The 24247-nt window shown below is 40.2% G+C and overlaps 1 long non-coding RNA gene across 2 annotated transcripts in view; it reads left to right on the top strand.

Annotated features, from left to right (window-relative positions):
* LOC142599466 (uncharacterized) overlaps nt 1-23212 on the top strand; it is a 54142-nt gene extending 30930 nt beyond the window's left edge. Inside the window, exons 1-3 of one of the 2 annotated variants that reach the window (XR_012833038.1) lie at nt 9734-9794; nt 21340-21455; nt 22205-23212. This is a non-coding gene — a long non-coding RNA (uncharacterized LOC142599466). Of the gene's footprint in view, nt 1-9733; nt 9795-21339; nt 21456-22204 lie in introns of those variants that run through there. The other variant, XR_012833036.1, reaches the window with a different exon arrangement.
* The last annotated feature ends 1035 nt before the right edge of the window (nt 23213-24247 follow it).

Raw genomic sequence — 24247 nt, 5'->3', positions numbered from 1 at the left:
GTGATTCTAAATGAATTGTTGGTGTTGACATTAAGCATGAAATACAACTGGTGAGCTCATCACAACCCAAATCTTGTGACAGAGAAGAGCCACTCTGGTGGGGTCTGTCAGCAACGGAGAGGAGGGGGGATGCGCGTCCCTGAGGCAACGTCAGGGAAGGGTGACAGAGAGCTCTGCCATTGTGTGAAGATGGTGTTTCAAGTGAGATGTATTTATAACGCTTTTGTTATACGTATTTGATATGCCTGAGGAATTGAGACAAAGACACACAGACGCGTGGCGATGACTGTGGATATCAGGTTAGGTTTTCTTCTGTAGACGTGCAGTTTGACTGTTACGGCAGCACACGACGTGCCATACGTCACGCGAAGGAAAGAATGGGGAAAAGACGTTTCACAAGCAATTTTTCCTCTGTTCTATAGTTTAGTCTAACCTTATCTATCAAGAGTGGTTTCTGGGGAGGGCTGCACGTTCCTCTGCAATGCGTGTGAAACTTGAAGGACTGCACGGAGAGATTTATTATTTTTTTTTTTGCACAGACCAGGCTCAGACAAGTGTATATCAATAAGCAAGTAAGAGTCAATTAGCGCACTTCAAAGAAGAAAATAAATAAATATTTCAATACTGCAGGATAGTTGCTACTCCTGTGAATATCAACAGTAGATAAATAAAGCAACTTCTACTTACTGGGCTCAAGTGCCTTCTACACTGGAAAAATAAAGAAAAGAAAAAAAAAACAGGGGCTAAAAATAAATAAATAAATAATGAGAATAGCATTTTGTCTTTCATTCCTGTAAATGACGAGGAATGTCATTCTGCACGTGGGGACAAATTACAAGGTTGTCAAACTGAAGTATAATATTATTTGTAAACAGTGCCATTCTGAGCTCTAGAGAATTATAGGAGGAATTTTTTGGCAATATTTAATAGCTTAAAAAAAATATTTGATTGTTAGCTCAGGCTACTGGACAGGATAAATAAGAGAATAGCCTTGCTGCTAAATGACAGTGATGTTAAGACGTTATGGGCTCAGCATTGATTAGCTGCTTCTAATATTAACCACGTTTTAAATACTGGAGAGGAAATACAAATACAATTGCATCTTTTTTCTCTTTTGGAAAGATTTTAGCTTTGTGTTTTTACAACAGATGGCTATTTTAATTCACCAGAGACTGCTCAGACATGTGAAAATTGTTTATGCTTTGATTTGCTATAACACACTTGCTATTAATATTACAACAGTATCTCAGAGTATTGGTCATGGATCAGAACCAAAAGATCCAAGTGCTCCAAACTTCCAAACAAACGTTTACAACCTAAATATAGGAATTAGCAGACGGATAGATAGTCAGGAAATCATAAAAAAGCACGAGACAACACAAACACTGATGATCCCAATATACCAGTAGCCTAACAACCACTGTATTTTTAGTCTAGTGTTTTGAAAAAGTGAGAGATTTTTATGAAAATGTAAATATTCAGTAAATCTTTTGCATTCTGAACTTGATTTGTCTTGCTGGTGCTGCAGCAAGAGGAGTAAACAGATACACGCATCTGTGCGGGTACAGTGTTATTCTATAAAAAGCTCCATAAAACAAAGTAGACTGAATACTATATAGGCTTATTCTGTAATGGTGACTGTGCCAAAAATTGATAAATTCTGTTGTTATGTACTCATAAATCTCAACAAATTAGGTCGAGAAACATTCTGAGCACAGTGCAATGCGTTCCCGCTTTCTCTTGCCTCTTGTCGTGTCCTCAAGTGGGAATGGGAAACCCAAGAGAGCTCTGGCTAAATCTTCTCTTCCATTTTTAATGTCTCTTGAGGTCTTTCCTTTATACTTCTTTAAATCCAGTTCTCTGGCAAACTCCACCGAAGCAACCATTGAGCAAGGACTTTTTACCAAACCGTCCTTGGAGCCCCTTTGGGCTGGAGAGACAGTGTGAAGGCACTGCGGTGAGAACTGAGGTCCCTGACCCTTCTTCGTATACAGAAAATAATACCAAAAAGTCTTTATTAATAAGGGGAAGTGGTGTCAGCAGTGTTAAAATGAGGTGACTAAAGGGTAAGTTGTCAGCGAGCGCATAGCAGCACGGGGAATTGAAAGGAACCTGTGAAATCCTGCTCTCGTGCTGTCGTCCGAGGTGGAAGGCATCACATGGAGGGCTTTGGAGCTGGGGCTGCTTCTTTCCGTGGTGATAGACTTGACTCCCAAATCCTGACTGCGAGGTGGGAGACACAGTCCAGTTGTGGAAAGGCCAACATCAATCGGCTAATATCTAATCTTTCCCATTTTTTTCCTCTTTTCCCTTCTAGCTGGTTCTTTCTGATGTGAGATTTTCGTTGTCACTATTGACCTGTCCATATACAGCCATAACTCCTCTGTGGTGAGACTTAATATTTTGGGTTTAATAAGCTTTTTATTACAATTTCTTAAAAGAGGGATTTTCTGTATGTCTGTCCGACACAGTTTCAGAGTTACTTTTAGTGTCCTTCCCCTTTGCTAACTTCGTATTCTGAATTTAAAGCAGTGTCATTTCTTTGATTCATTCAGGTAACCTTTAGCTTAATAAATCTTCATTTCTCTTGTTGTCCTGTTTTTCAGTATTAAATGGTTTTATATGTCCCCCTGACATTTTTCTGAGAAAAGCTGTATATCTTTAGAACTTTATGTTGCATATTTAAGTCTGTAAAAATTCGAGTCCTTGAATTTTCCCATTTTTTTTTTGCCAAAACGCCATTATTTACTTAACTAAGCCAGTCTAGCATTTTAGGATGGTGAATCCTCCTGAACTTCAGTTGTGTTTCTTTATGCATAGAAATAAACATAAACCTCTTTTTGTAATGATAGTAGTGACCTCATAGCTTAATCTTCGTGCTTTGTTCTTTCCCTTCTAGAAAAGACCTAGGTAGGATGGAATGACCACCAACCAAACATTATCTATAGGAATTCTCTGCCACCCAGCAGGATTTAATACAAACAATATCCCCTGCAGTAAGGTTCTGTAGGTCTGCTCAAAAGAATTGCTCCTTAGCAGGTATGGGTTTTCGTTTAACGCTATGGGCTGGATTCCTAGTGGACATGTATAGAGGTACTCACTGTTGGTGGAAGTAGACTGGAGGACGTTGGCTGGGGATTTATTCTCTAGACCCAAAGGCTTTAAGAAGACTTCTCAAGCATCCCATTGTGTTACTTCCTACTAAACTGTCTATTTTTCAGCTTCCAAAATGTACACAACCTCAGCTTGGGAAGCATTTCACATTTTTACATCCCTAAAGCTTCTCCTGTAACTGCTGCCACGTAATACCAAGGGAGGACAGTAGCTGGAATCCATTAGCCGTGGCTGATCACCTCTCCAAAGAGGTCAAATCCCACTTTCTGGCAAGCCGACTCACCCTTTGTCACAAGGCTGCGTCTGAGAAGTCGAGTCTTTCAGGGGACAAAGGGGGAGGATATAAATAGAGCGTTTAAGGTAAAAATCAAAACTGCCTGGCTACAGCTACAATTTTCTGTTCTTTTAAGGAAAAGAAAAAGCCTAAAAAAATATTTTATTTCACCTCAGATTGTTCCCTTTTTTAGAAGTCTAGCTTTAGCCATATTTTACTTTCAATAGGGCATTTTGTAAAGATATCTGTCCTGTTCGTTGCATCTTGGTTATTTTTCCCAACCGATTCTTAGCCCTCCCTTTCTCCCTCCCTATCTACCAGCTGACATTTAGATGCACACAGATTTTATTGATATGTTTTGTTAGCAGTCATTAATCAGCAGTTTAGGCTGAACAGCTTGTTTCTCTTGTGTTGAGTCCTCCTGTAAGTGCCATTAGCAGTGATTCATATCTTCAGTTGAGGAACTATTTCCATAGGAATAAACGAGACTTTTGCCAGAGTTGGGATCACAGAGATGGTCTTTTGGTTTCTAAACTTATGCCAGAGATATTCATTTAAACATCATTAATGATGTAGCTTGCTCTGTTTGTGGCACTGTATTTCTTGAAAAGCCTGCTTCTCACAGTACAGAATTACTTTTTCCCCTCTCATTTTCTCCTAAGCAATTATTCATATTATGCACATTACCATTGCTTTCTTGGTTCTTCTTTTGCTTTTACGGAACTCTCCCTAAGGAATTTTGCTGTAACAAAAAACTTTTTTTTTTTAAAAATTAAAACAGTATTATTTAAACGTGACTTAGAGTGAGACATTTGATGTAGAGATCGATGTAGTAGATTTTAAAGGCTGCCACTGAATTTTAGTTCAATGATATAATAAATCCATCATCGCATACACAAAGCGTTGTAATGTAAGTGCAGTAGAATTTGATTAATCTGGTCAGATGAATCTGAGGGTTTCAGATTTTGTGAAGTCTCTTGACTTAATTCAGTAAAACTGCTGAAGTGCTTGGGGCTGAGTAAGTTTGTACTAATGAGATCTTACCTCTTTTTATTTTCCAAAAAACAGTCCGTTTTGAATCAAACTGGGTATGACTTTCTTTTCTTTAGCAAAGGACAGAACCATGCTCTGTAAGTTTGTTATTACTTACTGCATTTCTATGGCATCACTGGTGTGTTCAGCGTCCTTAACAGCTTTCAATCCAAGGCCTGAAGACTACAGCCAGAGATCACCAAGCCATTAGGGAACTTTCCCCATGGATTTGATTGCCAGTTCAGATACAAAATAGAGATCACAATACCAGGAGAAATACAAGATATGAAAGGATTGTAAAAGCAGGAGGCGGCTCAAGGGATCCATCAAAGTAAAATGGTAATGGGGCATGGAAGAACCTTTTCCACCCACAGACGCACTTTGCAGGCTAGCTAGCAAGCTCTTTACAAAAGTGACTGGTAATTTTGGGTTGCATTCTCCTCTCAGTCCTGAGCGACTCTGAAAGTCAAGAGAAAGGTTCCATATAGTCTTTGAAAAACAAGTCCCAGGTAAGCTATTTCAAGCCAAAATCACTAACATCTCTTGGCTGATTCATGTTTCCCATTTAGCTTTTCATTATCCTTTACCCTTTTTCTCATCTCCTCTCTTTTCCCACCTTTTTTTCTTCGTTATTTTCTACTCCAATCTTTGCTCAGCGTTCAGCCTTTCCCTAGCAGGATGAGAACCTAGCTGACTGCGATGGGGACTCAATTCTCCAAACTCCTTTGTGCTTCTAGGAATTTGAAATTAGGCCACAAACAATTTTTTTCCTACCCCTGCTTGCATTATATCACTGCTAGTAGATACTTGATGTTACCCTGATGCACAGTAGTCACCATTAAAAAATCATTTACACTGCCATCTAAAATATCTCGGCACTTCTTAGATCAAGAGGAGGAAATAATTGCAGGATCTTGCTTTCTGTGGTGTTGTAACTCGTGGTGAATGTTGACATTTTAATGGCAGGTGTCATAATTTCAGACAGAACAGAAACGAAAATAGGAAAGGTCTATGGCTCTTACATAATGAGGTCATGAATTTTCTTTCTCCAGAATGTTTGGCTAGTGAAATTACTAAAGAAAAATAAAGGCACTTTGACTAATATCTAACATCTAGAGAAAAAAAACCCACCAGAATTCATTAGTGGTTAGTACTAATTACTACTTATCAATAATTTGTGCCTCCAGAAATATACAATGTTTTCTGCTTGAAGATCTTATACATTCAAAGACTGATCTAATTTACACTTTCAGTTTAAAGCTGAAAGGACGGAAAGTGTAGACAAAACATGAAAACAATAGTTATACAAACTAACCTATATGGTGCTGCAGTCTGTATATGTTCCTTGGGCCATAATGTAAATGAATCAAACCCCCTTTCATTAAAAACAACCCAACCAAACAAGACCTTCCTACTTTACTCAGTTCAACCTGTCTTTCAAAAAAACCAAACATTATATTTTGGAGGAATGTGAAATAGCAAAAACTCAGATTTTTTTTTTTTTTCTTCTCATGGATGAGATAAAACTATAACTATAGGAGATAACACCAGAATTGAAGAATCAGATACTGGAAGAGGGACCAGAGATACAGAGGGATGTTTCTCTTTGGGGACCATTAAAACTCTCCTGGATGAGGCCCTGAGCAATCTGAACTAATTGGCCTTGCTTTTGAGTATAACTCTGATTCTAATCTTGGAATAACTTCGGTTGGATTAGACTCCTGGACGTCATCTGGTCCAACGCTCTCCAGCTTCAAAATTAATCGTATTGCTCTGGAGCTTGTCCAGCTGAGTTTTCAAAATTTCTGAGGATGGAAATCCCATCCTTGCAATTGGATACGTGATTAATAGATATCCTACGTGAACTGGCCATATGACGTGATCTGTCTCTACCCACTAGGCAGAAATAATGCCTGCAGACGTACGAAGGCAGTCAGTCATCACAAGCTATTCTTTGTTTCCTTCAAAGACTCCCATCAAATACTGCACCCTCTTGCAACAAGCGTTACATAAGTTCACTTATTATTTGCCAAGAAATAGCAACAACCGAGGCACTTAGCTAATTAGACATTTCTGTCTTTTGCTTTTGACATTTACATCAACTTGAAATTTTGCAGACTAGATTACTGAAAGAATTTTAAATGAATACTGTAGTGATTAAGCATTGAAGATGAATACTAATGCATTTCAAACTGGGTTAGTGCTGTAATGAATTTAACATATCTGGTTTTAAAGTGGACTAATTAACAATTAAGAGTCTCAAGTGAAACTTATTTATATCTGTGTTAAAAAAAATAAATATATATATGCGCCAGTCCTTCACCTCCCCAGTTTTGGAGAGGCAAAGTTCTCAGCCTGGTGCTTGGCAGGGTGTAGCTTCTGCAGTTTTCCACCTTCCCTACGATCAGGTATTTTTTCCTTTTCAGGTATCCACTGGGATGTCCAGATTCTTCCACACTCCCTTTTCCCACTAGATATATATCCTAAATCATGGATAGTAGATAGTAAGAGCATTAAAACAGTCTGTTCTGGCCACATCCAGAAGATCATTTAGGTACCAGGTGAATATCGAGCCCCCAAATTTGGATGCTTCTGGCTGTCACGTAGCCATGCAAACACCTATGCTCACCTTCACTGGGTCCTTTAGAGGCAAGTTTACCATTTTCCTTTGCATTGGCAGGGATAATGAGCATTTTTCTTTTTTATTTTATCCCTCCTCCCTTCAGTTCAGATAGAGCAGAAAGGAATAGGAGTGATATTCCCTTCGGATTACAACGTCTCTGACAGGTGAAAATTGCTGCATCCCAACGGGGATTAGCACAGCATTAACTTACTTGTCAAATATGCATGTCAGGTTAATTTTGTCCCTACCTTGATATTCAGAAAATATAAGCTTTTATTCTAAGATCACTAGAAAGGTTCCTGTGTGCATATTTTAATTACATTGGAAATGGATCTGTCTATCTGTAGATCCTGGAGTTCATGCGCGTGTATGAGAGACTTTTAAATAAATATCTTCTATTCATCATTTTATTTACAGGCTTTAAGGCTTGAAAGGACCACAGGGATCAGCTCCTAGACTGTTTAGAAAACATAGGCCAAAAAACTTCACTAAATAATTTTCTCATCAAGCCTGTAAGTAGGTAGAATGATCCAAATATTGTAGCATTTTGTTAGCACACAAAGTACTGCTGCCTGAAAGCTAATGATAAGGGAAGAGGTAACATGTCCAAGCTAACGAAAAACACTGAAGGATGAGAAACCAGCAAAAATGCCGAATTAAAAAGTAAGCAGAGTAAACACATTGTAAAGTGGTTTTTTTTTCCAATACTAAGAGGTTAAAATTTAATTTGGGACGTGGGTAAAGAAATTCAGTTCAAATAAAAAATACTATGTTTGTTTTCTAAATCCATCATTTCTGCCAATGGTAGGAAAAAGCTGACAGTGTGTATATCATAAAAAAGATAAAAAAGCCAAAAAACCTTAGTGCCACTTGGGCTCTACTCCTCTGATTCACCCTCCTCCCCTTTAACTTACACGAAAACCCTATGCCTTGCTTTTGACTCATCTACCCAGAATTAGGTTGCCATTTGATTTTGACCTGTGAAATTACAATTAAATCAGACATCTACTGGTGCAGATCCTAAAAGGTCTTTAGAAAGGTTGAAAATAGCAACGGCAAGAAATTTCAGGAAGTTTTATACCTCAGGGGTGGCTTAGTCTACTGAATTATTTACTCTCAAGGAAGACTGTTGTTCAGCAAAATTTGCTGAGGGACATTCATTTCAATTAATCATTTATAATCAAAACAGTTTGTCTTCAAGGGGAAAGGAATCAATATTGCCGATATTGTTAGCCACCCCTGTTTGGTGCTTGGGCACTAATGGCTTGATTCTTTCTGGTACGGTCTAGCCCCCTGATAGGAGGTGCTCAGCACTTCCCAGGAATGGCTCAGCACTGTAGAGGATTGGACCCACCCTCCCCCTGACAGCACATATTACTTCTTGATAAATGGAGCTATAAGAAAAATAATCTGAAAAGGTTTTCAAAATCTAATGGTTTTTTCCCCCTTGTTTCCTGAATAGTCTTAAAATAGTGTAAAACAGAATGGTCTTCAAGGTTGGCCAGGATGATGCTCAGAAGGATAATTTCCCAGGTCAGACTTCAGCTGGTGTAAATCAGTTTTGACGGAGCTGTACACCGTTTCAAGGCTATGGATCCATCCTCTTGTACACGCTTAGCCAAACGCACAACAGATTAATGTTTGTTAAGAGTCAACCAAAACCAGAAGAGATACAGTCAAAACTAGAATACAGGTGACAAATTTCCTAGTTCTGACCCGGATGGCCTCCAGCTCTACTTGCATTTTCCTTCCAGCATCCTGGTGGGCATCCCAGGATTTCAGCGCGGGGTTCAGCAAGCGTTTGAGGTAGAGCCTTTGGAGTTGGCAAGGTTTGGGCACACGTTGAGGGGTATTCAAGCGCCCGTATCACAGCCAGCAATGCCATAGCTGCTGCTTCTCTCCAGCTGATGGCAGGGGTGCAGCAGGGCTGGTGGCTCCCTCAGGAGCTGGTGAGTTGGGGGGGCGGGAAGCAGGGTCAAACACAGCCTGGGACAGGTGGTGGTCACGATGCACGAATGACAATATCCAGGATTGAAATACTGCTGAAGTAGACACTCGGGGACATTGGAGAACACGTGGAACTGCACGGTAGAGACTTTGAGCTTCCTGGGGAAAGGAAGCACAGCCCTGGGCGGCTGCGTCAGAGACTGCTGAAGGGCCACAAGTACCCTGCTTTGTCTCACGGAGAGCTGTCAGACACTGCTGAAAGGCCACAAGTACCCTGTTTTGCCTCAGGGGGTGGTGTCAGAGACTGCTGAAAGGCCACAAGTACCCTGTTTTGTCTCACGGAGAGCTGTCAGACACTGCTGAAAGGCCACAAGTACCCTGCTTTGTCTCACGGAGAGCTGTCAGAGACTGCTGAAAGGCCACAAGTACCCTACTTTGTCTCCAACAACCCGCGGTTACCGCGGGCACTGCGGAGGCGGGCGGTGACCTGCCTCCCTCTCCCTCCCTCTGCCTCCTCTGGTAACTCTCCAGCGGCTGCTCTGAGCATGCGCCACACACCTGGCACCCCGGCGGAGCGCCCACCCCCCCCCTTCCAGAACTCTCTGGAACATCGAACTGCGCAGACGCGAACCCCTGAACCGCCTAGAAGACTGGACTGCGCAGGCGCAGAGGTCACCGGCATGTTCCCGCCCCGCGGGCGGCCCCTGAGGGGCAGGAGGTGAGTGAGGGCGACATGTTGTTGTTGTTGACCCACCGCCTGTAGGCCAGGACGCTATTCCTGTGACAGCATCGCGGGATCCACGGGTGGTGATACCTGTTCTGTCGTCTGTTTTTCTTCTTTTCCTTTTGTCCTCCTCCTCTTTTCATCTTAAGATACTTATGTGTTATAAAACCAGTTGCCATTGCCACATCAGTTTGCCTAGTTGTCAGTTGTACTGGTTGTTGTTTGTGGCAAGCGTTTTACCCATTATCTGCAGAGTTGCCAGTTGTTGATACCTAGCCCGTAGATTGTTAATAAAAGATTGTTAATAAATAGATTTGTTAATAAAAGTCTGTTGTATTGTTTGTCTGAGTCACATTCGTGGCTTTGGGGGATACAAAGATTCACCTCCCTCACAACCCACCAAGTGGGACAAGACAGGCTGTAATGCCCAGGCCTGCACCGCATCTCCAAAGTGTGAAAACATTTTCTAGGATGCCTCCACATCATGCTGTATTTTCTCAGAATTCACTTACGTATGGCTTTTGTATAATCTGTTTTTCTGTCACTGATTTTTACTATTTGACTTGAATTCCTAGACTGAAATACTCTTTTACAAATCGTAGCTTTTCATACTTTGATTATTTCTGTGCATGCATATAAGCTCCATACAGATACTGTGTATGTGTAATATATATAAATATCTCTCTATAAAATATATAATGTAAAGCATTAATGGTGATAAACTACATTTAATTTACTACCTTAGTAGACAGTTATTTTGGGAGTGAAAAAGTTTTCAAAATATCAGGAGAAAATGTGATCTTAGGTAAACTCGGAATATTTTCTCCTGTATCCTGTGATTCGTTCCAAGAAAAGCAAAGGGCTTTTGAGCCTTCTGCAGATGGAGGGGCTGCTGCTGGCTGGCATACGTGCAGCTGGGTATGTGCAACAAGCAGGTGCATCGTTTGTAGCTGTTAGTAAGCACAGAAGTGCCAGAAGTTCTGCATATGCTCTCTCTGGATTTTTAAAGCTGTGCTTGGAGGGCAGGAGGAGGGGGGGAAAGGGAGGATTTCCCCAAGAGACTGCTGGCGGTGGCTTGGTTTTAGTAGATCTCACCAGGGAAAATGGGTTGGACATGGTCATCAATGGAGGGAATGTGGCTGAGGTTCAGGAGGCAACTTGCAGTTGGTAAATCATTTCTGTTTTGGAAAGGTCAAGAAGAGAGCAGGGTCCTAGGATAAATTTTGACTTCTTTATAAAAGTTTCTCCGAAACCTTTACCAGGAATTGAACTTTTCTCCTGGGAAAACGGAAATGAAAATGTCTAGTTGTCAGCTGATGCGAAAGGCAGTATTTTCCTCTGTCATTCTGAATGCAGTTGATTCTGATTTGGGTCAGATTTATGTAACATTCACCTTCTGTCCCTCATGGGCGCATTATTTCTTGGTCTCTTCTTCAGGTATGTTACACAGCTGGATTTTGGTTGGCAATGTTTAAAGAAAATATGGAGTGGTTTCCAAATTCAAAGTTTTGGTTTTCAGCCTAAAACAACAATAACAACTCAGTGTTTGAGTTTCTTGGGAAAAAACTCAAACCCACACCAAAAAAACATTCCCTATCAAAAGGAAACACTTTTCCTGACAAGTTCATTTAGTTAATAAATCAGTGCAGTTTCAACAGAGTAATTCTGCCAATCTAAGCAATTGTTATAATTATACAAGCACACAGCTCACTGCAAGAATTGTCCTTTCCTCCCTTATCTAGCAACATATATCTTTGTGTATGATCAAGGTATTTGTCATTTACTTTTGCCATTAAACTAGCTCTGTACATTAATTAACATATTTTAGCTTTGTTCTTCTTTTTTTTTATATCTAAGAACAAGGACCATAACAAGTTAGTAAATAAAGCAGAGAATGCTTCCTCTTGCACTGTGCATACTTACATTATGTGTCAAAGATAAATATATCCAGGACATCCAAGATTTATTAATTCTGTTTTACAAGGTAACCAGAATAGCTTTTCCCCTGGAATGAGATCATATTGTAATAAAATAATTTACCATTTTTAGTCATATATTACAATAAGTCATTTGAAATCAGCTGTAGGCCACTCAACTTGTCAGATTCATATAAATGAAGATAAATGATGAAAAAAAAAACTGCAGAAATGTCCTGACTGTTATCTGAAACAATATTAAAATATTATTAGCAGAATTACTTAATAGAGATACATTAATTAATGAAGTAATTCTAGTTGCTGCAATGAGCAAAATAGAATGAAATTATAAGATGGGAGGAAGGCAGAAGTACAAGAAGGATAGGCTATGGAGAGGGGAGCATGTCAGCAAAAGGTTGGCTCAAGATTGTTTTATCTTTAGGTTTGCTTTAGCAACACAATTTAAAAACAGTCATTTTCATGATAGTGCTTGTTTTTTGAATCCCTGAGTGAAGAATGCATCACAGTTCAATGTTTGTCAGAGCGTATAAATAGATAGTCTTAAATGGTGACTGCAGATGTGGACTTTTAGAATAATAATAGTGCTCTCCAAAGATTATTATAATGATCAGTTCATTATGCATTGTTATCAGGACTGGTTACTATTATCATTATTAATACCATTATCCTTTTTCAATCACTGTGTGCAGCCCCATATTATTGCCTGTCACTCAGGCCGGTAACCTGGCATCATCTTTGTGATCTGCAGCTCCTCGCATCCAGGATGTATCTAAATCCTGCCAATTCTTTCTGCATAACAGCTCCCAGGTCCTTGTTCAAGCAATCTTCATCCTCTGTCTGGATTACTGAAGCACCCTGCCTTTATTCAGACCCGTTCTGAACAATGTCACAAAGAACGTTTTCCCTCTCCACTATCTGAACCGTGCCACAACTCTTCTTTTATCCTTCTGGAGAGCAGGGGAGGGGGACTACATGTGTATTTCCATGTCCATTGGTGGCCAGCCCAAATGTATCAATTACTGAGGATAGAAATATCAAAGGAGGAGGAAGTGGTTTAAACTGGAAGTGAATTCTGGCAAAGGATCAAATGGATGTAAATTAGTTATGAAAGACTGGAAATTAGATGGTTTCCAACTACACGAGGTGTAAATTTCTGGAACAAGCCTTCAAACACATTAGTAGGGAAAAATATTTTATGCTGGAGGTTATCATCTTTATCAAGGCAATTCTGTGAGAGCTTTCCTAGAGACAGAAAATTAAGCTTGTGATCTGCATCATTTGGCAGCAGATTCACTGGCATCTTTAAATAAAGATCCAGTCATTGTTTTGTTTGTACATCATTTCAGTTCTATTAATCATATGCTGCAGGGTTTGATGTCGTCTCCTGCAGAAGCTGGACAGAATCTTTTTCCATACTCATACTTTTTTGTTGACCTGTGAAATGGGGAGAATGAGGAGGGAAGGGAGTTGTCCTCTGATTTAGTGGAGAGTAGTCGTACCTAGAGGTAGAAGGTATGTCAGGGTGCACCACAGCTTCTCGTGGTATTAATATCCCTGGTATTAATATGGTTGGGATGATTTGCATCTTTGCTTAAGGTGAAACCATTTGCTCGATCTGAGATCAGGAAGGGACAGTTTGGAAATCATAGCGTAGGCTTTTGAGCATGGGGCATGGTTCATACCCAAGACTTGTTTTCAGTGTTTTCTAAGTTTCCTGCTATGCAAGGAAATAAGTTCCATTGATTTACCAATCATTTCCATTGATCTTTCTTCCTGTGGCAAGTTTGTGCCTTTTTGTGGGATTTGGTTGTTTTGTTTTGGTTTTTTTTCTTCATATGTTACATATTATTGAGATAACTATTAGGGAAATAGTTTTCACAGTGAGGGTTGTCAAAACTGGAAGAGGGGCCCAGAGAGGTGTTAAAATCTCCTTGGGCATATTCAAAGCTGTTTTTCCTAAGCAACCTAATTTAACTTTCACTTTGCCCCTGCTTGGAGCAGAGGATCCAATACCAGATGATCCCCTGAGGCCCTTCCAACCTAAAATATTCTGTGATTGTACAGAGCTGCAGAATACGTAAACTGGTGGGTGGGAAAGTGTGACACGGACATCTGATAAACAACCATGAACTATGTGATGTTTGCTGGTAGCTGTGAAGTCCAGAACTTGCAAATCCGATGGTCCCCTCCTCCTATATTCCTGTATGCCTCTCATTCATTGATGAGATCTCACTTTCTCTGCAGAGTGGGTTGTCATACGGAGTATCCTTTCTGTTCATTAAACGCATGAGCAAAACTTTTCAAATGAGAGCAGCAAGTATGAGGTGGTAAATAACAAGCTTATAATAATGTGTTTGACCTAAGATTCTCAACAAGAAGAAAAATGTTCATGAATAGCAAATAAGGTTATGCTATTCATCAGTGAATTTGTTTGATAAAATATTTGGACATCAAATTTAAACTGTAATGCCTCAGGGTATATTTGTAGAAAATTTTTATCAGTTCTAGCTCTTAGCAGATAATATTTTATAGGTCTTGACCAGACACTGGGGCTTGTCAGTGGATTTCTGCATGATGAAAAGTGGTGCATGGGATCAAAACCAGAATACATTTTTCTGGGTTATTCAAATTCAGATTTTCCCCTAAGGCTCCTGGATGCAGTCCTTGGTTGCTATGACTGAAGTGTGGGAATTAAGATGCACTCTCATCACTGAACAAGGTTGATACGGATAAAGTAGTGTAGATTTGTTTTCAATTTCATGCCAGCTATACCATTTTAGACAAGGACTTTCAAGAAATCTCAAAACCCCCCAGAATTTCATCAGAATTTATATCTGTAATACTTTGAAAATACGAGCTTAAAACATTGTTTCTAAACCTGCCTTAAAACAGAGTCTGTGCAGCTCTTTAGATAATTAGAGTAAAACTGCTCATAGTTTCAGAACCATGGTTTTAATTTGGATTTGTAAAAGAGAGGACTTGGCAAAATTGCTTTGCCAACTTTCTGCCTCTGATTGTCTTTAGCGCATGAGAATATTGTGCTTCCTAATGATGCGTGTTATCTGCTTTACTGTCTTAGACTTTTAATTCTGGGGCAGTGCTTGTATTTTCAACCTATTCAGCAGAAAAATCGTCTTGCTGTGGAATCTTCTCAACCAAATTGCCTGAAGGTCACCTTGAATAATATTAAAAGAGCTCTCTCCTCTTCTTGTGAAGGTCTTTGCTAAAATAAATACAGTCCCAGCTGTCCCTTCCTTGGAAAAAACAACCTTAGGGGAAGATTCATTGAGGCAACATTGCTGTGATTTTCTCGCTTTTATTGTCATTCTGATGAGAGGAGAACACTGGACTTCTAACAAAAAGGTCATAATGTCTTTTATTAATAGCTGATATAAATTAAACTAGACTCGTGAAACTACGAAGTTCGTACTTATTCCCTGCTGTCTATATTGGTTCTGAAGGCTTTGATAGAAACACAGGCAAAGCAGCTCAAACATAGCTCTGCTATAGCTGGAAGTTGCTCATGAAATGTTGTTTAAGGCCCAAAAGTAAGGGTGTCAACAAGAGAGCATTCAGAATGACTGCCTTAAATTTGCTTCTTTTTTCTTAAAAGTATCAAGTGGACAAAGTGCAATTCTCTTCCTCCTCTAGGTTCTTGCATGATGGACACCAACTAGAACCTTCTCGGACTCCCACCGGGGACCGTGGTGTGTGCCTTCATAAAATGTTTTCATGGGCACAAGATACCCCTGTCTTCCTTCAGTCACCAAAGCCAGAGCTTAGTCTCTATTCAGAGAGTGTGATGAACAAGAACCTAGTCGGGTGGAAGGGCTTCTTCTAGCCAGCTTGGAATTCCTGACTTGTACACTCGCAGCTATTTATATGAAAATTATTTCCTTGCTGTCAACAACCATAAATATGAATGAAGTCAGTTAGACCAGGACATCCTTAATAATACTGAAATCCCTGTTGGTTACAGCAGTGTCTTGCTGATTCTCTGATCTCTTTACGGTTCTTCACTTTGGGTATCTCATTTGTGCTAAATTAGATGAGTTCTGGGTCACTTGAGAATATCAAGTGGAAACATGTTCTTGCAGGAAGTGGGGGGGTTGTGAGGGATACAGAATCTCTTAGGGTGCAAAGCATGTTAGCATGGTTTATTGCTCAACGTGTCTGGTAGCAAAAGCTGTAATATCACTGTTGGGAAAGGGCGTCTGATTCTTCATACGGATGTCATGCCCATGCTGTTGTGGAACATGGCAGTACAATACTAGATCCATCAAGGACATCGCAAGACACAGCAATATGGGCCAAGCTCGAACATTAGTATATGAGGTAACAGAAAATCTCGTATGCAATGACATTTTTCTTAACGTATATCAAAAAATGCATGTTTATGAGAAAGATTGAAACATTTTTCAATGTTCCTACTTAGTGAACAGCTAGAGGCAGATGAACCAGCTACCATCTTGCAGTGCTGTTCCTTGCCATTGGGTGAAGGATGTAAGATGAAACAAATTGCCTGTATGGCTTCCATACATACATTTTCCATCGTCATGTCTAAGCTCAGGAACAGAGAGGAAACACAGATGACACATTATCCTTTTGCAATCAGGTAGTGGACAGGAGTAATGTATACACATCAAAAACCTGCCTTGAATATGCCTGGGATGCCACAGAGGTGAGTTTAGGGAGGTAGAACTTCTGGTGTCTTGAGTTCAGCAAGCATTGTACATAGCTGCTTAGCCAAATCACAATTTCTGGAAATCCTGTAGGGACAGAATTTGCTTTGGATCTTTAAGCCTTTCCTGAATATCTGTATTTAGATTAGGGCTTCCCCCCCCCCCCCCCCCCCCTTATTTTGTTCCTTAGAGAAAAATGGGCAGAAGGAAGTGGATACAAACTGAAAATCAAGCACTTTAAGCGAGAAGGAAGTCTCTAACTCAACAGAATTTTTTCATGCACAGCTAAATGCATGCACAGTTATGCACATAGCAATCAGTATTTAAGAACTGCATTGCCAGGACAGTCAGACCACTGGAAGCTTTTGCCACATAAACACAAAGATAGCTGAAGCAAATTGGCTAAATTTGTAAAATCTGTGCATATAAATTAAGGATATATAAGAAAAGGGATCACTTTCATTAGACCAACTAGTGTAGTATACTATTCAAACACACAAACCATACGCATATACACACAAGGCACGGACATATGGATGTAATATATCTAAACTATATACAGCAAGCATCGGTTACAGGTATAAGCCTCAGGCTTTGCTGACAAATTCTGCCCTCAAGCCTTCCAGCTCCCTTAGAGACAGAGTCCGGGGAAGCGATGCATTTTGTATAGAAGAGGGAGATTGAGTTAGGGATCACCTAAGCAAATTGTATACCTAGGAGTCCATTGGACCGGCTGGGATGCCCTTGAAGGTGCCAAGGGAGCTGGCTAACATGGTTGTTAAGCCTCTGTCTGTCATTTTTGAAACTACATAGTGGTTGGGTGACATTCCTGGCTGGAAAAAGGCAAAAATCAAACCCATCTTCAAGAAGGGCAAGAAGAGAGTCTGGGAGGTCCAGGCCTTCTCAACTTGTCCTCAGTTGCTGGGAAAGCTGTAGAGAAAATCCTTCTGGTTGCCTTTCAAAGCATCTGAAGGACAGGAAGGGGATTGGGAAGAGGTGGTTTCTGACCAACCTGACTGCTTCTGTGGGTAAGGGAAGAGCAGCTTACGATGTATACCTTGACTTCAGCAAAGTGTTCAGCATGGTTTGTCGTGGTATCCTTACAGCCAAATTGGTGAGATATGGACAGTGGATTAACTGGATTAGGCAGTCAATCCTTAGTTAATTTGCCTTAGCTTTACGCTGTGTACCTTTGTGCCTACATTTATTTTAGCAAATACCAGTTGTCGTCAGCCTGTGCTAGGATGGAAATTCTGAGTGCTGAGAGGAAGTTTCATTTTTTACATTGACCAAACATTTCTGTTTCTGTCTGTGATGGTTTTGCACTAGAATGTAAAGATTCATATTTCATTCTTTGTCCAAGTCAATTTGGATCTCTAGACCTGAGTGGCATGCCAAGCAATCCCTGCTGCCCCTCCACAGCAGTGCCTAGCAAAAGAATTCCCTAATGTGAGGCTACTGCCGTTTTCTTGACCTATATTTGTTCAGTCCTCCTCGATATGTCACCCGAGAAGGTCATGGCTTGTATTGTCATAGGACATATTGTATATATTCAAAAGAAGGCTGGGATCACAGGGAAACACCAGAGATTACAGAGTCTTTTATGGCTCCTGAATAAAGATGAAGTGGTGCAGTCACAGAAGGTTAGTACCTCTGCAGTCATGGGACTGTAGCAGAATGCAGAACCACTGTTTTTAAATATTACTACTGGAACGGAACCAAATCAGATGTTTGACTTTCAACACGAAAAAAAAATAGCCTAGTTTAAAGTCTTTTCAATATTTAATTTATATTCTTCTCCCCCTCTTCTTGTACTGCTTGCTAGTTTCAGTTCTTACCTTTTTTACTTAAAATCTTTTATTTTTGCTTTATTTTCTTGGGTTTTGTTTGGTGGTCGGTTTTGGGGGTTTTTTCTGGGACACATTCTCTCTTATATCGCTGTGACTGCAGGGTAAGTTAGGAAGGCTCATTCTGGATTTACGCTAATTTAAAACTAAATGCTAGCCTAAGGGAGATACCAGATTCAGACGAGTGCCATTGCGTACTTTACTCCAGTCAGCTGTAGCTGTTATGTGATCTTCATTTCTCACCTATATGGCAGATTTTAGATGGAAAGCTGACTTGAGGCTGGAAGCACATGAGTGGGCTCAGCCACTCTTCGTATGACAGTAGTTGAGCAAAGCCATCATAGTAGAGGTAACAAGGGAGGACACGTCCCTGTGGATAACCTGAGTGGAGATGCTGTTACATCAGCCTGTATGTAGTTTATTCCCTGTAACATGTAAGCTAACTTTGATCTCAGGATATTAATAAAATGTTTCTTACTTGTATGCTGTCCTAATGTGCCAGTACTTTTTCATTCTTGGCTGCTCTTGGGTTTTGTGACCAATTCAGCTGTTGTAAGTGTTCTCATCTTTTCAGTCTATAAGAGACACTCTCAATCTTCATCTTTTTCTGTGATTTCAGTCTGCATTTTACTGTGCAGATTCTCAAATCCCTTTCCCCTGTGCATAAACAATATAATAAAAACTAATACATCTACTTGGAGATATTTAAGGTGTTCTCAGGTTAAGTCATGACAGTTAATTTAGTTATATTTAAAAGGAAAAGGAAAATATAGTATCTTGTGAAGACACAGCACAATTTTATCTTGTTTTTTGTTACAGTTCTACTCACCTTCATCAACAGAGCTCTGATACACTTGTTTGATAGTTACATTATCCCAAGAGGTAACTTCCATTTGTAGAGACAAGAGGATGGAGAAGGAAGACAAACAAGCACAGGAGGGAAATTAAATCATTCATCACAGTGTCTTGAAACTAGTCTTCACTTCTTGGATGTACACAAGTGTTTGAAGGGTATTTCTTCCTGCTAACCAGGCTCCAAGTTAGCCAGCTGCGCACCAGATGTGCTCTGGAAGCTGTCCATGGCATGGGCAATGTGAGATTCTGTCTTAGCCAAGGAACATCAGCCCTCACCTCTGCTCAGTAGCAGATGCAAATCCTTTATTGCTCACCAACCCTTCTAGGTGGGGAACTGCTTCTGTAGGAAGGAGCTCAGGTTCAAGAACACCAAAGCCAAGCCAGTACAATCTTTGTAAGAAGGTGGAAGTCTTGCACCTCCTGGGCCACCTGACACCACCTCACTCCAAGAATCATGGAATAATTTAGGTTTAGCAGAGGGCAATAAGTAATACATGAGATACCTCTGAAGATAAACTAACAAATCAGCGTAGATAGCAAAATGTTCTTTGAAATGAAAATAATATTCAGTAGCCCCAAGGCGAGGAATGTGTTCTGAGTGCTGAAAGAAATAAAGACTACTTGCAGAAAGCAATTCATGCAACTGCAAAGGCCATAAAGAAAATTGTGGTAGCAAGGAAGAACGTGTACTGCGAAGGTGAGCAACAAAACATACAAACTAAGTTCAGGGACATAAGTAGGTGAAAGACAAGAGCTGGCAGTGTGATAAGTGTCCTTAAATACAGTGAGCAATGAAGTGTTATGCTGGAAAATATGAAAAAAAGCTATCTGAAGTAGATGAACATGTCAGAGTGTTCCCTTACACAAGGGAACATTTGAGCTGGCAGAGAAAGAAGCATTGAGCAAGCTTACTAGCACCTTCAGCCATTGACAAGTTTCTTCTCAACCTTCCTCAGCAATAATTATCCAGTTCTTGGATAATTACATTGTTCATATCAGGCTGGTTTCACACAGCGTGGATGGAATAATCAACCATGGGTGGTGGTGAATTGCACCACCAAAGGACCTGTCTGTATCAGTTTGCAGTATGGACGGTGCCAATGAACATGGGGGATTTTACTCAAGAAGATCGTGATGTTTAGAAATCAGTGTAGTCAAGTGGCATATGTCACAAACATACTGATAAAATGCAAAGTTGTGAATGTCTGGAATTAGACACTTAATTTTATATAATCACTGCCTCTAGGGTGATTGGATTCACTCAGCTTTTCCCCAGTTAAAACTGGTTTCACTCTTTCTGCCTCAGAAGGAGCTTTTTGATGGCGAGGTGAGCATACGGGTGTCCTGCCCTAGCAGTCAAGTGCTGACCACGGTCTTGAGCAGTTGACCGTGGATTTACAGAGGGGAAAAAGGTCTTGCCATGCCGCTGTCATGGAATAGATACTTGGTGACAGGGGAATGTAAAAAAACCAAAAAACAAAAACGCTGAAGTTTCTACACATGCAAACTTACTGACTTTAGAAAAGTTTAGATGTTTTTATTGTTATTAGGTTATCCTAACTGACCCTTCTATCCCTAATTATTAATCTCAAATGTATCTATACAGATACTCAGGAAAGACTATTTAATTTGAAACTCTCTTTAGCAATAGAGAGGGGAATTCATTGCTGTGCCCTATCTTTGTGCCTAATCAACTCCTTTCAACACAGAATCTTACTAGCAGATCCCCTGAGGAGCAGTTCTTGTTGTGTTGGAAAGCAAATTAAAGCTTGTGCATTCAGTGATAATGGGTTAGTTACATGCCACGTTTTATGAAGGGCATTATGTCTAATACGCATCATTCCAAAAAGACTGGAATATTCATTTGTTTTGATAGTGAAAAATGAGTTCTAGAAGGTGACACAGATTTGTGATTACTCTGTGATCAGACTCTATTGCAAATTCTCTGAGCTAAGAAAAAAACCTGTCTAGTTTGATGAGAAAATAAAAAGATCATAACCTGATGAATACCTGAATAAACTAAAATGAACCTAACTGAACTAAACCAGCTCAAAATTCATGTAGTTTAGACAAGCGGCCACATATAATGGACAATGTTTTGGTTTTGATCTTTGCTAAAATATGAGGTTCAGAGGCTAAACGGGACAAAATTATTTTTTGTTAGACCTATATAATTCCTGACTAATATTTGATCTGTTCTTAAAGCTTCTTCTAATGCTGGATAATCTACTATTTCCCTAGGAAAACTCTTAAGAGTGCTTAACAGGTATGTACACATCATCTCATGCTCTCTCCATTTTGCAGAACTCTGAAAATTTGGAGGAGAGTGAATTCTCTCCGTTCCAGCCAAGAAGCAACTGTATCATTTTCTCAGGCCCCTGTCATCCAACCAGGATTGTTGGGAACACAACCTGCTAACTGTGAGTGGGGGGGGAAATCCATGGAATTTGCATTTTACTCCTTAGTACAAAGGGAAAAACCTAGCACACAAACTATTCTGCCACCCTACCCTACCCCACATTTATCAGAGAGCTATGAAGTATCTGTTCTGCTTTGGACTTTTTATTACAGTAATGCAATTACTTTTGTCAAGAAATATACTGCTTAACCTGATTCTAAGAAACAATGGGCAAGGATTCTTAATAATAACATGACGTTCCTTTAAAAAATGTTAACAATTTTATTATACCGAAGTTGGCATTCACAGTTACTTAACTACCTGCAGAATGAGAATTTCTTTGGCTGTTGCTGGAATCTGCAGAGAGGCAGCAGGACGTGAGCTTGTTGGATGACAAATGCGAAAAGTTTGGTGAAAGACTAAGCAGGGTCTTTGCAAAAGCTGAGATTTTAGCCATCCAATTAGAGTGAGATAGCAGAAGCTAAGTCCACCTAATGAAAGCCATAGCTTGAGACTCTTGTGTGTTTAGGAACTTGGCTGCCAATGATTTATGCTAAATTCAGGAGCCTAAACACCCTTGCATTCCTGACTACAGTGTGTGACTAGACAAGGTCTGTATTCCTTGCACACACGCAGGTAAAACTCTTGTTGGTATTGACTAAAATTTTGTAGATTAATACAATGTTTGATGGGCATATAGCAGATAAACATCGGCTACAGGGGCTGATCTGTCACATATTGCATTGATTTTTTTCCACCTGATCTCTTCAGGCAATCCATCCATGAACTAAGATTTGAGAGTTGAAAGACGTGTTCAGCTGTCAGCTTTTGGCTTGGCTTGCTGTAGACATTGCTCTGACTGTCAATTATTCCCTAATCTAGAAGACCTATGAAGCAGGTGGATATGACCTTTGAAAATAATCCTTTTACAGAGGCTTGTGAAGATGGAATATGGACTCGAGTTACTTGACCTGATTTCATCAGCAAATGCTGATTCACTGAAATGAAAACATTTTGCAGAAAATACAGCAGGTTTGATGGAACTTTTGCTAATTCACAGGCAGGAACCTGTGGGAACTGACTGCCTTTAGACCATCTCGCCTGACTGCTTGGAGGTAATCCTCTCTTTGTTACTCCAAGACATCCTGTGATGGATGCACTCGACCCCTTAACCAAACCAGTGGTAGTTTGATTCAGGCTCCAAAGGAGATAAAGTCCTGAGCCACAGCTGGGCCAAGGACTCCTCCAGTTTCAATTTGTCCTCTGAAAACCTGCAAAGGAGCAGAGTGGCACAGTCAGCATCGATGCACATGAGCTTAGAACACCGATCATGCGATTAACACGTGAATAGCGTGTGGCTTTTCCAAGATTCAATTATGAAGGAACAAAGAAAGTTGAGGGTACAAGGAGTCTCCTGCGTACTATTCCCATTCCATGTAATTTGACTGCAAGTCAACCGCTTTATTCCATAAATATGACAGCCTAAGTGAGCCTTTTTTGAGCTCTCCCTGCTAGGCAGCGTGGCAGTGATCACCCCTTGAGCTGGGACGACTCTCAAGGCCGCTCCTCGAGGCAGGGAGCTTTTACCAATGGCAGATCTTTGGTAAGCGACGAATACCGGCCATAAGCTTGTAATACGGTAACTTTGATTTTTGTGTCTTGGCAACTTTGATTTTTGTGTCTTTGGTAATTTGAATTGTTATTCAAATGAATGTGCTGTATAGTAATAGAGTGAACCTCGCCATCGAACTTTTAAGTTGCACATTTGCAACATCACATTAAAACCACTTTTGCTAATAAATTTGACAGTGGTTCTTTAAGGTTCGAAATCACCCATTCATGGCAAATTGGTCATCAGGTTCCTAAATCGGGATTTGTGACACATCTCTCACAGCTTGCAGGCAAATTCTTCCTCCTCGTTGCAGTGGCAGTAGGTATACCAAGGCTCCCAGATCCCTACCTGTATAAGAACTCCGGTTCCAGCCAGAAAAACTACCCACCTGTGCAAACTTGCTGCAATGTTGAGGTCTAGTTCCACCTCCTCTAGCTTCCAGCACGTTCCAGAGCTAGGCCTACAGCTGTCTTCACCTGTACTACTGAAATTTCTTAGGGGCAGGCACTTTCAAGGAGCAATCCTGGCCACCTGAAGTCTGAATTTGCCTGTGGAAGCATCAGTTCTCTCCATTTATTGTAAAACATCACTGCACTCTGAAACAAGGCACAGCTCTAGGTACGTGAACTTAGATGTTGTGAACTTCAATGAGAACTGCCCCTTGGGAGATCTGTCTAATGACAATTTTGCTAACAGCTTTCTTGGTGTGGTCACGGCCTGATGATTTAACACTTTCTATGTAGAGTCCTAAATTCTTAAAATAAATGACTTGTAACTTGTGTGACCTTTCATACCAATATATTACCAGTGACTATATTAATGATACTTTATAGGCAAAGAGAGATTTACCATATCAGGCTGGCTGTAGAATTAAGTGCAGTGTGCTTCAGTCCAAGTAAATGGCAAGACTGGACCCAAATTATACCCACGTACATATATTATATACGACAAATCCTAAATTCATTTGGATACCTTGAAGGAAGCTGAACCCTGCAATGATTAAATTGCAATAAACCAGCAATTACTGTGCATGCCACTCCTTGGAGAGGGGGAAGAAGTCTTGGCTGTAAGAACCATTTAAAAGCAAAATAGATCAATTGCAAAGTAGTTGCCAAGATCTGAGCGTGAAATCAAACCCCTTTAAATGCTAAGTATGAGAAATAAAGCATTGTAATTATTTACACTATACTTTTTGTGTTGGG

This window comes from Balearica regulorum, chromosome Z (genome assembly GCF_011004875.1).
Source record: "Balearica regulorum gibbericeps isolate bBalReg1 chromosome Z, bBalReg1.pri, whole genome shotgun sequence".
Taxonomy (NCBI): Eukaryota; Metazoa; Chordata; class Aves; order Gruiformes; family Gruidae; genus Balearica; species Balearica regulorum.
Note: the sequence above shows the minus strand (reverse complement) of the source record. Positions and strands in the feature narration are given on the sequence as shown.